This window comes from Pseudophryne corroboree, unplaced genomic scaffold (genome assembly GCF_028390025.1).
Source record: "Pseudophryne corroboree isolate aPseCor3 unplaced genomic scaffold, aPseCor3.hap2 scaffold_512, whole genome shotgun sequence".
NCBI classification, from domain to species: Eukaryota; Metazoa; Chordata; class Amphibia; order Anura; family Myobatrachidae; genus Pseudophryne; species Pseudophryne corroboree.
The window spans coordinates 225,966-239,138 of NW_026970116.1; the positions used below are offsets into that span (position 1 = coordinate 225,966).

The window sequence follows — 13,173 nt, forward strand, 5'->3', positions numbered from 1 at the left end:
TATAGCAAAGGATAGTTTCAATCTGCCTACCTCTGGGTTATGAACCCAGCATGCTTTCATTACAGTACTCTGCTGCACATGTAAGTGCAAGAGATCCTGAAGCACTCACTCATCATGGGAAAGTACCAATGTGTTTCTTCGTTGGTTGATGGAAGAAACATCTTACAAAAACTCTCCAGATTATTGACTTTTTAAAGTTTTACTAGGAAACGTTCTAGATGAATGCTTATTAGCCTTTGTCAGTATGGACTTTCGCAAAGTGTCTCTGTGGCGCAATCGGTTAGTGTGTTTGGTTATTAACCAAAGGGTTGGTGGTTCAATCCCACCCAGGGACATAATTGACCTTGTTATCAGATTTTGGTGATCTTTAAGTAGACAAGTCAAAATTTCAAACCCCCTGTTATGGTGTAGGGTACCTGGCCTTCTCTGATGTAATCAGAGTTAGATTTGATTCAGTGATTTTATAAAAACAGCCAGGAAGCACAATTTAGCAGTGGGTTGCAGAGAAAAAGAAATATGCTGGCAGAAAAATCCAATTGAGTGATTAAACAGCTCTTCATTTTCTGGCTTTATTTTTATGCTAACGAATTTGTTCTCTGAAAAGTGTCCACAAAGCCAAGTATCTGATTAACATATTTGTAGGGATGGTTTTTCACCTATTACTAAATTAAACTTGCTTCATTGGAAAGGCAGCAAGATGCATCCTCATTTCAATATCTACTGAAATAATACAGGTTGACACCAGGAAACATTAACGCCACTGCATCCTTGCTGCTTTCTCATGTGGAAGTCTGTTTAATGTGAAAACAAGGTGATATCTAATTAGCACACAGGTAAGGAATTAAGAAAATCTTTATTTAAGGGTGAAGATGTTTCTCACAAAATCGTTGCCCCAATGCATCATTGAAATTCAAGCTGGAAAGATGATTTTAATATATCACTTGTACATTTTGTATTGCTCTTCTGGTGACAATGTAGTTTGTTTTTGTCAATTACCATTTTAATAATCGGGTAAAGAAAATTAATTGGATTTTTGAAAGAAAACAATACTGTCAATATACTATTAAAACAAATTAAAATGGTAAAAGTTATTGTACTTTAAGTAAAAATAAAAGAGCAAAAATATCAATCCCAGTTTTGGATTACTTTAATTAACAAAAAAAATGCATATAGCAGAGGATAGTTTCAATCTGCCTACCTCTGGGTTATGGACCCAGCATGCTTCCATTACAGTACTCTGCTGCACATGTAAGTGCAAGAGATCCTGAAGCACTCACTCATCATGGGAAAGTACCAATGTGTTTCTTCATTGGTTGATGGAAGAAACATCTTACAAAAACTCTCCACATTATTGACTTTTTAAAATGTTTCTAGGAATCATTCTAGATGAATGCTTATTAGCCTTTGTCAGTAAGTACTTTTGCAAAGTGTCGCTGTGGCGCAATCAGTTAGTGTGTAAGGCTATTAACCAAAAGGTTGGTGGTTCAATCCCACCCAGGGACTTAATTGACCTTGTTATCAGATTTTGGTGATCTTTAAGTAGACAAGTCAAAATTTCAAACCCCCTGTTATGGTGTAGGGTACCTGGCCTTCTCTAATGTAATCAGAGTTAGATTTGATTCAGTGATTTTATTAAAACAGCTAGGAAGAACAATTTAGCAGTGGGTTGCAGAGAAAAAGAAATATGCTGGCAGAAAAATCCAATTGAGTGATTAAACAGCTCTTCATTTTCTGGCTTTACTTTTATACTAACAAATTTGTTCTCTGAAAAGTGTCCACAAAGCCAAGTCTCTGATTAACACCTTTGTAGGGATGGTTTTTCACCTATTACTAAATTAAACTTGCTTCATTGGAAAGGCAGCAAGATGCATCTTCATTTCAATGTCTACTGAAATAATACAGGTTGACACCAGGAAACATTAACGCCACTGCATCCTTGCTGCTTTCGCATGTGGAAGTCTGTTTAATGTGAAAACAAGGTGATATCTAATTAGCACACAGGTAAGGAATTAAGAAAATCTTTATTTAAGGGTGAAGATGTTTCTCACAAAATCGTTGCCCCAATGCATCATTGAAATTCAAGCTGGAAAGATGATTTTAATATATCACTTGTACATTTTGTATTGCTCTTCTGGTGACAATGTAGTTTGTTTTTGTCAATTACCATTTTAATAATCGGGTAAAGAAAATTAAGTGGATTTTTGAAAGAAAACAATACTGTCAATATACTATTAAAACAAATTAAAATGGTAAAAGTTATTGTACTTTAAGTAAAAATAAAAGAGCAAAAATATCAATCCCAGTTTTGGATTACTTTAATTAACAAAAAAAAAATGCATATAGCAGAGGATAGTTTCAATCTGCCTACCTCTGGGTTATGGACCCAGCATGCTTCCATTACAGTACTCTGCTGCACATGTAAGTGCAAGAGGTCCTGAAGCACTCACTTATCATGGGAAAGTACCAATGTGTTTCTTCATTGGTTGATGGAAGAAACATCTTACAAAAACTCTCCACATTATTGACTTTTTAAAATGTTTCTAGGAATCGTTCTAGATGAATGCTTATTAGCCTTTGTCAGTATGTACTTTTGCAAAGTGTAGCTGTGGCGCAATCAGTTAGTGTGTAAGGCTATTAACCAAAAGGTTGGTTGTTCAATCCCACCCAGGGACTTAATTGACCTTGTTATCAGATTTTGGTGATCTTTAAGTAGACAAGTCAAAATTTCAAACCCCCTGATATGGTGTAGGGTACCTGGCCTTCTCTGATGTAATCAGAGTTAGATTTGATTCAGTTATTTTATAAAAACAGCTAGGAAGCACAATTTGGCAGTGGGTTGCAGAGAGAAAGAAATATGCTGGCAGAAAAATCCAATTGAGTGATTAAACAGCTGTTCATTTTCTGGCTTTATTTTTATGCTAACTAATTTGTTCTCTGAAAAGTGTCCACAAAGCCAAGTATCTGATTAACATATTTGTAGGGATGGTTTTTCACCTATTACTAAATTAAACTTGCTTCATTGGAAAGGCAGCAAGATGCATCCTCATTTCAATATCTACTGAAATAATACAGGTTGACACCAGGAAACATTAACGCCACTGCATCCTTGCTGCTTTCTCATGTGGAAGTCTGTTTAATGTGAAAACAAGGTGATATCTAATTAGCACACAGGTAAGGAATTAAGAAAATCTTTATTTAAGGACGAAGATGTTTCTCACAAAATCGTTGCCCCAATGCATCATTGAAATTCAAGCTGGAAAGATGATTTTAATATATCACTTGTACATTTTGTATTGCTCTTATGGTGACAATGTAGTTTGTTTTTGTCAATTACCATTTTAATAATAGGGTAAAGAAAATTAAGTGGATTTTTGAAAGAAAACTATACTGTCAATATACTATTAAAACAAATTAAAATGGTAAAAGTTATTGTACTTTAAGTAAAAATAAAAGCTAAAATATCAATCCCAGTTTTGGATTACTTTAATGAACAAAAAAAAAATTCATATAGCAAAGGATAGTTTCAATCTGCCTACCTCTGGGTTATGGGCCCAGCATGCTTCCATTGCAGTACTCTGCTGCACATGTAAGTGCAAGAGATCCTGAAGCACTCACTCATCATGCGAAAGTACCAATGTGTTTCTTCATTGGTTGCTGGAAGAAACATCTTACATAAACTCTCCAGATTATTGACTTTTTAAAGTTTTTCTAGGAAACGTTCTAGATGAATGCTTATTAGTCTTTGTCAGTATGTGCTTTTTGCAAAGTGTCTCTGTGGCACAGTCGGTTAGTGTGTTCAGCTATTTATCAAAAGGTTGGTGGTTCAATCCCACCCAGGGACGTAATTGACCTTGTGATCAGATTTTGGTGATATTTAAGTAGACAAGTCAAAATTGCAAACCCCCTCTTATGGTGTAGGGTACCTGGCCTTCTCTGATGTAATCAGAGTTAGATTTGATTAAGTGATTTTATAAAAAAACAGCTTGGAAGCACAATTTAGCAGTGGGTTGCAGAGAAAAAGAAAAATGCTGGCAGAAAAATCCAATTGAGTGATTAAACAGCTCTTCATTTTCTGGCTTTATTTTTATGATTACAAATTTGTTCTCTGAAAAGTGTCCACAAAGCCAAGTATCTGATTAACATCTTTGTAGGGATGGTTTTTCACCTATTACTAAATTAAACTTGCTTCATTGGAAAGGCAGCAAGATGCATCCTCATTTCATTATCTACGGAAATAATACAGGTTGACACCAGGAAACATTAACGCCACTGCATCTTTGCTGTTTTCTCATGTGGAAGTCTGTTTAATGTGAAAACAAGGTGATATCTAATTAGCACACAGGTAAGGAATTAAGAAAATCTTTATTTAAGGGTGAATCGTTGCCCCAATGCATCATTGAAATTCAAGCTGGAAAGATGATTTTAATATATCACTTGTACATTTTGTATTGCTCTTCTGGTGACAATGTAGTTTGTTTTTGTCAATTACCATTTTAATAATCGGGTAAAGAAAATTAATTGGATTTTTGAAAGAAAACAATACTGTCAATATACTATTAAAACAAATTAAAATGGTAAAAGTTATTGTACTTTAAGTAAAAATAAAAGAGCAAAAATATCAATCCCAGTTTTGGATTACTTTAATTAACAAAAAAAATGCATATAGCAGAGGATAGTTTCAATCTGCCTACCTCTGGGTTATGGACCCAGCATGCTTCCATTACAGTACTCTGCTGCACATGTAAGTGCAAAAGATCCTGAAGCACTCACTCATCATGGGAAAGTACCAATGTGTTTCTTCATTGGTTGATGGAAGAAACATCTTACAAAAACTCTCCACATTATTGACTTTTTAAAATGTTTCTAGGAATCGTTCTAGATGAATGCTTATTAGCCTTTGTCAGTATGGACTTTTGCAAAGTGTCGCTGTGGCGCAATCAGTTAGTGTGTAAGGCTATTAACCAAAAGGTTGGTGGTTCAATCCCACCCAGGGACTTAATTGACCTTGTTATCAGATTTTGGTGATCTTTAAGTAGACAAGTCAAAATTTCAAACCCCCTGTTATGGTGTAGGGTACCTGGCCTTCTCTGATGTAATCAGAGTTAAATTTGATTCAGTGATTTTATAAAAACAGCTAGGAAGCACAATTTAGCAGTGGGTTGCAGAGAAAAAGAAATATGCTGGCAGAAAAATCCAGACAAAGGCTAATAAACAATCATCTAGAACGTTTCCTAGAAAAACTTTAAAAAGTCAATAATCTGGAGTGTTTTTGTAAGATGTTTCTGCCATCAACCAATGAAGAAACACATTGGTACTTTCCCATGATGAGTGAGTGCTTCAGGATCTCTTGCACTTACATGTGCAGCAGAGTACTGCAATGGAAGCATGCTGGGCCCATAACCCAGAGGTAGACAGATTGAAACTATCCTCTGCTATATGCATTTTTTTTGTTAATTAAAGTAATCCAAAACTGGGATTGATATTTTTGCTCTTTTATTTTTACTTAAAGTACAATAACTTTTACCATTTTAATTTGTTTTAATAGTATATTAACAGTATTGTTTTCTTTCAAAAATTCACTTAATTTTCTTTTCTGTGTGCTAATTAGATATCACCTTGTTTTCACATTAAATAGACTTCCACATGAGAAAGCAGCAAGGATGCAGTGGCGTTAATGTTTCCTGGTTGTAGTGGGGGACTGTGTTTTACATGCCTTACAGAGCAACTCTGGAGCTGTTACAGTGCCCAGCTGCGGCAAGAAATCAGCTTGAATGCTTCAGGGGCTGGGGCATAGCCAACATGAGCCCCACACCGAAGGAGGGTGGAGGTGTTTAATGTGAACTAGGGGTCATCCAAGCACCGCAAAAGGCCGCCATGCCCTGCATAACCCTTTTCTCTTTTCATATGCAGATGAGGGTTCCAGCCAACTTTGGCCCACTGCTTGGATGACATCACCGTATGCAAATCCGTCTTCTGCAGACCTTCACCCAGGAATGCTTTTACTAGTTGTTGCATTTGGTTTGTTGTTTGGGGGTGCTTCAGTATTAGGCAGCCTTCTGCCCTCCCATGTTCATCTGAAAATATGTGTTCTCCCTGCAGTTGTTGTCCCCAGATGAGAGTTCCCTTGTGCTGCCTCAGTTGAATCTCCTTTACTTGACAGAGATGTGCCTGAGCAGCGGCCCTCCCCAGCCCTATCCCAAATCATACTTATTACCATGGTCATGAAGATTGTTCTCCCAGGGTGAGGTTCATTCATTGCATTCTGGGTATGCTGACCCCTGTGATTTCCCCAAATGTGGGAAACTCGACTGCATTATTTGTGGTAGTGGGGGACTGTGTTTGTGCTTTCCTCTGGTCAGCTCTGGTAAAAGTCAGATTTCTTTGTCTCAGATATTCCTCTAGCCTTGTTCTTCTTTCGAGAGTTCCCTTGTGCTGCCTCAGTTGGATCTCCTTCACTTGACAGGGGGGTGCCCGAGCAGTGACCCTCCCCAGCTCTAGCCCAACTCCTACTTACCTGCCAGGTGAGATACTATGATCATGAAGGTGCTTCTCCCAGGGCAAGGCTCACCCATTGCACTCTGGGTGTGCTGCTCCTGCAATTTCCCCAAATGTGGGAAACTTGATTGCATAATTTGTGTTTCCCCTGGTCGGCTCTCGTATAATTCAGATCTCTTTGTCTCAGGTCTCTCTCCAGCCTAGTTTGCTGTCTGTTTCCACTTCTCTTTTCTGGAGCCGCTCCCTTCTATGCCCTTGCGCACTATCCTGACTTCTCCCGTCTGCTTACTTTGTGCCTTCCAACGCACAATGCGAACTACAGGTAGTGCTGCAGGGCCCACACCCTTTTAGTTGCCTTACAGAGCAGCTCTGGAGCTGTTACAGTGCCCAGCTGCTGCAAGAAATCAGCTTGAATGCTTCAGGGGCTGGGGCATAGCCAACATGAGCCCCACACCAAAGGAGGGTGGGGTTGTTTAATGCGAACTAGGGGTCATCCAAGCACTGCAAAAGGCCGCCATGCCCTGCATGCCCCTTTTCTCTTTTTATATGCAGATGAGGGTTCCAGCCAACTTTGGCCCACTGCTTGGATGACATCACCGTATGCAAATCCGTCTGCTGCAGACCTTCCCCCAGGAATGCTTGTACTAGTTGTTGCATATGGTTTGGTATTTGATGGTGCTTCAGTATTAGGCAGCCTTCCGCCCTCCCATGTTCATCTGAAAAGATGTGGTCTCCCTGCAGTTGTTGTCCCCAGACGAGAGTTCCCTTGTGCTTCCTCAGTTGAATCTCCTTAACTTGACGGGGGAGGGGCTGCCCGAGCAGCCACCCTCCCCAGCCCTATCCCAACTCATACTTATTTTGCATATGAGATCTCTTGATCATGAAGATTGTTCTCACAGGGTGAGGTTCATCCATTATATTTTAAAATAGGAAGGTACAAATTACATATTTGAATTGCATCTATGTGCTGGATTCAAATGTCCCCCCCCCCTTCCTTTCTCAATTGTGCCCGTCAGCAGCTATTCTAAGGTTGCTGCCAATGGGTGTGACACATTAATTTCTTCTGTGGGGTACACTGGACCCCACAAGGATTCACATTGGGGTGTAGAGTAGGATCTTGATCTGAGGCACCAACCGGCTCAAAGCTTTTGACTGTTCCCAAGATGCTCAGCGCATCCTCCTCTATAACCCCGCTTCCATGAACAGGGAGCTCAGTTTGTAGTTGGTGCCTTCAGTAGCAGGCCACTTAACAGGGGCCTGCCTCAGGCAGCCTATTCTTAGCTATTAATTTTGACAAGAAAAGAAGAACTTGTTTTATGAGAATCTACAAGGGCTGCAGCAGGCTAGGTCTAATAGACATCTTTACTGCAGCTTCATCACTCCCAGCGGCGCTGTATACTCCCGTGCCCTGGTTGCTGGGTCACTGCAGCGGAGGCTCCGGTTTCTTCCTAAGGTCAGTCACACACACACCGCCCTTCCGGATCACGAGGCCGCTGATGAAGGGGAGCATGGCCGTAGGGGGTGGACCGTGTGCGCACTGGTGTGGACACTGATTATTGGGCAGCCGCTCCACTAGAAACCAGGTACAGTTAAGGAGCACAGGTCTGGGGGTTTTTCTCCTATATTAAACCAATTTTGTACTGCCCGCAGCACATTGTGATAGGTAATGGGGCCTGATTCAGTTTGGATTGCAATCACAATAAGCTATCCAACTGCAAAAATTGCTAAGAGCATACGCATGTGCCTGCATTTTCTGCGGCACCCCGCAGAGAATGCGATCGCCTCTGCCTGTCAATCGGGGCAGGGGGGGGAGAGGGGGGTCAGCAACACTCCATTTCCAAGTCAGGGATGGAGCGGTGCGGGGGCAAGGCTTCAAAATGGGGTCTGCAATGGAGGAGACACAGGGGGCGTGGTCACAGCAGCTGTATGACATCACATTCAGCCGCTGTGATCACAAAAATGGTGGCGGCTTCCTGCGCGCACATACAGTCTGTACCAGCAGGAGGCTACACCATTTTTTATGATCACGCTGAACTGCAGTGCGACTGCAATTACAGCATGGTCAAGAAGGGAGGCGTCATGCTGGGTGGCCATTAGAGATGAGCGGGTTCGGTTCCTCGGAATCCGAACCCGCCCGAACTTCACCCTTTTTTGCACGGGTCCGAGCAGACTCGGATCCTCCCGCCTTGCTCGGTTAACCCGAGCGCGCCCGAACGTCATCATCCCGCTGTCGGATTCTCACGAGACTCGGATTCTATATAAGGAGCCGCGCGTTGCCGCCATTTTCACACGTGCATTGAGATTGATAGGGAGAGAACGTGGCTGGGGTCCTCTCCGTTTAGATTAGAAGATAGAGACGAGTGACATTTGATTTACTACTAATTTGGGGAGCAGTTGAACTTGTCAGGAGTACTCAGTAGTGCAGAGTTTTGCTGATAGTGACCACCAGTTTTATTATTTATAATCCGTTCTCTGCCTGAAAAAAAACGATACACATACCATATCTGTGCTCAGCCTCAGTGTGCTGCATGATATATCATCTATGTATATCTGACTGTGCTGAGTGCTCACTGCTCACACAGCTTAATTGTGGGGGAGACTGGGGAGCAGTTATAGCAGGAGTACAGTGCACACTTTTGCTGCCAGTGTGACCACCAGTATATTGTCTGCCTGAAAAAGTTAAACACTCCTGTGGTGTTTTTTTTTTTTATTCTATAAACGCATTCTGCTGACAGTGTCCAGCAGGTCCGTCATACATTATATTATATAAATATTTACCTGCAGTAGTGTTATATTTTTTTTTTCATCTCTATCATCTTTATCATCTCTATATTAGCAGACGCAGTACGGTAGTCCACGGCTGTGGCTATCTCTGTGTCGTCAGTGCTCGTCCATAATTGTATACCTACCTACCTGTGGTGGGTTTTTTTTTTCTATCTTCTTCATACTAGTAGTTTAGGAGTCTGCTGACAGTGTCCACCAGGTCCATCATTATATTATATACCTACAGTAGTAATATATTTATTATATTATCTATACTAGCAGACGCAGTACGGTAGTCCACGGCTGTGGCTATCTCTGTGTCGTCAGTGCTCGTCCATAATTGTATACCTACCTGTGGTGGGGTTTTTTTCTATCTTCTTCATACTAGTAGTTTAGGAGTCTGCTGACAGTGTCCACCAGGTCCGTCATTATATTATATACCTACAGTAGTAATATATTTAGTATATTATCTATACCAGCAGACGCAGTACGGTAGTCCATGGCTGTACCTACCTCTGTGTCGTCACTCGTCCATAATTGTATACCTAACTGTGGTGGGTTTTTTTTCTATCTTCTTCATACTAGTAGTTTAGGAGTCTGCTGACAGTGTCCACCAGGTCCGTAATTATATTATATACCTACAGTAGTAATATATTTAGTATATTATCTATACTAGCAGACGCAGTACGGTAGTCCACAGCTGTACCTACCTCTGTGTCGTCACTCGTCCATAATTGTATACCAACCTGTGGTGGGGTTTTTTTTTTCTATCTTCTTCATACTAGTAGTTTAGGAGTCTGCTGACAGTGTCCACCAGGTCCGTCATTATATTATATACCTACAGTAGTAATATATTTAGTATATTATCTATGCTAGCAGACGCAGTACGGTAGGCCACGGCTGTGGCTATCTCTGTGTCGTCAGTGCTCGTCCATAATTGTATACCTACCTACCTGTGGTGGGGGTTTTTTTTCTATCTTCTTCATACTAGTAGTTTAGGAGTCTGCTGACAGTGTCCACCAGGTCCGTCATTATATTATATACCTACAGTAGTAATATATTTAGTATATTATCTATACTAGCAGACGCAGTACGGTAGTCCACGGCTGTACCTACCTCTGTGTCGTCACTCGTCCATAATTGTATACCTACCTGTGGTGGAGTTTTTTTTCTATCTTCTTCATACTAGTAGTTTAGCAGTCTGCTGACAGTGTCCACCAGGTCCGTCATTATATTATATATACCTACAGTAGTTATATATATTTTTTTTATATCATTAATTATCATCTCTATACTAGCAGACGCAGTATGGTAGGCCACGGCTGTGGCTATCTCTGTGTCGTCAGTGCTCGTCCATAATTGTATACCTACCTACCTGTGGTGGGGTTTTTTTTCTATCTTCTTCATACTAGTAGTTTAGCAGTCTGCTGACAGTGTCCACCAGGTCCGTCATTATATTATATATACCTACAGTAGTTATATATATTTTTTTTTTATATCATTAATTATCATCTCTATACTAGCAGACGCAGTACGGTAGTCCACGGCTGTAGCTACCTCTGTGTCGTCAGTCACTCGTCATCCATAAGTATACTAGTATCCATCCATCTCCATTGTTTACCTGAGGTGCCTTTTAGTTGTGCCTATTAAAATATGGAGAACAAAAATGTTGAGGTTCCAAAAATAGGGAAAGATCAAGATCCACTTCCACCTCGTGCTGAAGCTGCTGCCACTAGTCATGGCCGAGAAGATGAAATTCCATCAACGTCGTCTGCCAAGGCCGATGCCCAATGTCATAGTACAGAGCATGTAAAATCCAAAACACAAAAGATCAGTAAAAAAAGGACTCAAAAATCTAAATAAAAATCGTCGGAGGAGAAGCGTAAACTTGCCAATATGCCGTTTACCACACGGAGTGGCAAGGAACGGCTGAGGCCCTGGCCTATGTTCATGGCTAGTGGTTCAGCTTCACATGAGGATGGAAGCACTCAGCCTCTCGCTAGAAAAATTAAAAGACTTAAGCTGGCAAAAGCACAGCAAAGAACTGTGCGTTCTTCAAAATCACAAATCCACAAGGAGAGTCCAATTGTGTCGGTTGCGATGCCTGACCTTCCCAACACCCCCTGCAAGTGCTGGAAGGAGCACCCACAGTCCAGTTCCTGATAGTCAGATTGAAGATGTCAGTGTTGAAGTACACCAGGATGAGGAGGATATGGGTGTTGCTGGCGCTGGGGAGGAAATTGACAAGGAGGATTCTGATGGTGAGGTGGTTTGTTTAAGTCAGGCACCCGGAGAGACACCTGTTGTCCGTGGGAGGAATATGGCCATTGACATGCCTGGTGAAAATACCAAAAAAATCAGCTCTTCGGTGTGGAAGTATTTCAACAGAAATGCGAACAACAGGTGTCAAGCCGTGTGTTGCCTTTGTCAAGCTGTAATAAGTAGGGGTAAGGACGTTAACCACCTCGGGAACATCCTCCCTTATACGTCACCTGCAGCGCATTCATCATAAGTCAGTGACAAGTTCAAAAACTTTGGGTGACAGCGGAAGCAGTCCACTAACCAGTAAATCCCTTCCTCTTGTAACCAAGCTCACGCAAACCACCCCACCAACTCCCTCAGTGTCAATTTCCTCCTTCCCCAGGAATGCCAATAGTCCTGCAGGCCATGTCACTGGCAATTCTGACGAGTTCTCTCCTGCCTGGGATTCCTCCGATGCATCCTTGAGTGTAACGCCTACTGCTGCTGGCGCTGCTGTTGTTGCTGCTGGGAGTCGATGGTCATCCCAGATAACTGAGGCCTTGGCATCCTGGGCGGTGAGAAACGTGGTTCCGGTATCCATCATTACTTCAGAGCCAACTATAGACTTGATTGAGGTACTGTGTCCCCGGTACCAAATACCATCTAGGTTCCATTTCTCTAGGCAGGCGATACCGAAAATGTACACAGACCTCAGAAAAAGACTCACCAGTGTCCTAAAAAATGCAGTTGTACCCAATGTCCACTTAACCACGGACATGTGGACAAGTGGGGCAGGGCAGACTCAGGACTATATGACTGTGACAGCCCACTGGGTAGATGTATTGACTCCCGCCGCAAGAACAGCAGCAGCGGCACCAGTAGCAGCATCTCGCAAACGCCAACTCTTTCCTAGGCAGGCTACGCTTTGTATCACCGCTTTCCAGAATACGCACACAGCTGAAAACCTCTTACCGCAACTGAGGAAGATCATCGCAGAATGGCTTACCCCAATTGGACTCTCCTGTGGATTTGTGGCATCGGACAACGCCAGCAATATTGTGCGTGCATTATATCTGGGCAAATTCCAGCACGTCCCATGTTTTGCACATACCTTGAATTTGGTGGTGCAGAATTATTTAAAAAACGACAGGGGCGTGCAAGAGATGCTGTCGGTGGCCAGAAGAATTGCGGGACACTTTCTGCGTACAGGCACCACGTACAGAAGACTGGAGCAACACCAAAAACGCCTGAACCTGCCCTGCCATCATCTGAAGCAAGAAGTGGTAACGAGGTGGAATTCAACCCTCTATATGCTTCAGAGGATGGAGGAGCAGCAAAAGGCCATTCAAGCCTATACATCTGACCACGATATAGGAGGTGGAATGCACCTGTCTCAAGCGCAGTGGAGAATGATTTCAACGTTGTGCAAGGTTCTGAAACCTTTTGAACTTGCCACACGTGAAGTCAGTTCAGACACTGCCAGCCTGAGTCAGGTCATTCCCGTCATCAGGCTTTTGCAGAAGAAGCTGGAGACATTGAAGGAGGAGCTAAGACAGAGCGATTCCGCTAGGCATGTGGGACTTGTGGATGGAGCCCTTCATTCGCTTAACCAGGATTCACGGGTGGTCAATCTGTTGAAATCAGAGCACTACATTTTGGCCACCGTGCTCGATC

The 13,173-nt window shown here is 42.0% G+C and overlaps 2 non-coding genes and 1 pseudogene across 2 annotated transcripts; all 3 read left to right on the forward strand.

Moving 5' to 3' along the window:
• The first annotated feature begins 261 nt into the window (after window positions 1–261).
• Window positions 262–335, forward strand: TRNAN-AUU (transfer RNA asparagine (anticodon AUU)). Its single transcript has one exon. It is a non-coding gene; the product is annotated as a tRNA-Asn (tRNA).
• A 5,868-nt stretch (window positions 336–6,203) lies between these two features.
• LOC135031175 (U1 spliceosomal RNA) lies at window positions 6,204–6,354 on the forward strand (annotated as a pseudogene).
• Window positions 6,355–6,506: 152 nt separating this feature from the next.
• Window positions 6,507–6,669, forward strand: LOC135031107 (U1 spliceosomal RNA). Its single transcript, XR_010226969.1, has one exon. It is a non-coding gene; the product is annotated as a U1 spliceosomal RNA (small nuclear RNA).
• The last annotated feature ends 6,504 nt before the right edge of the window (window positions 6,670–13,173 follow it).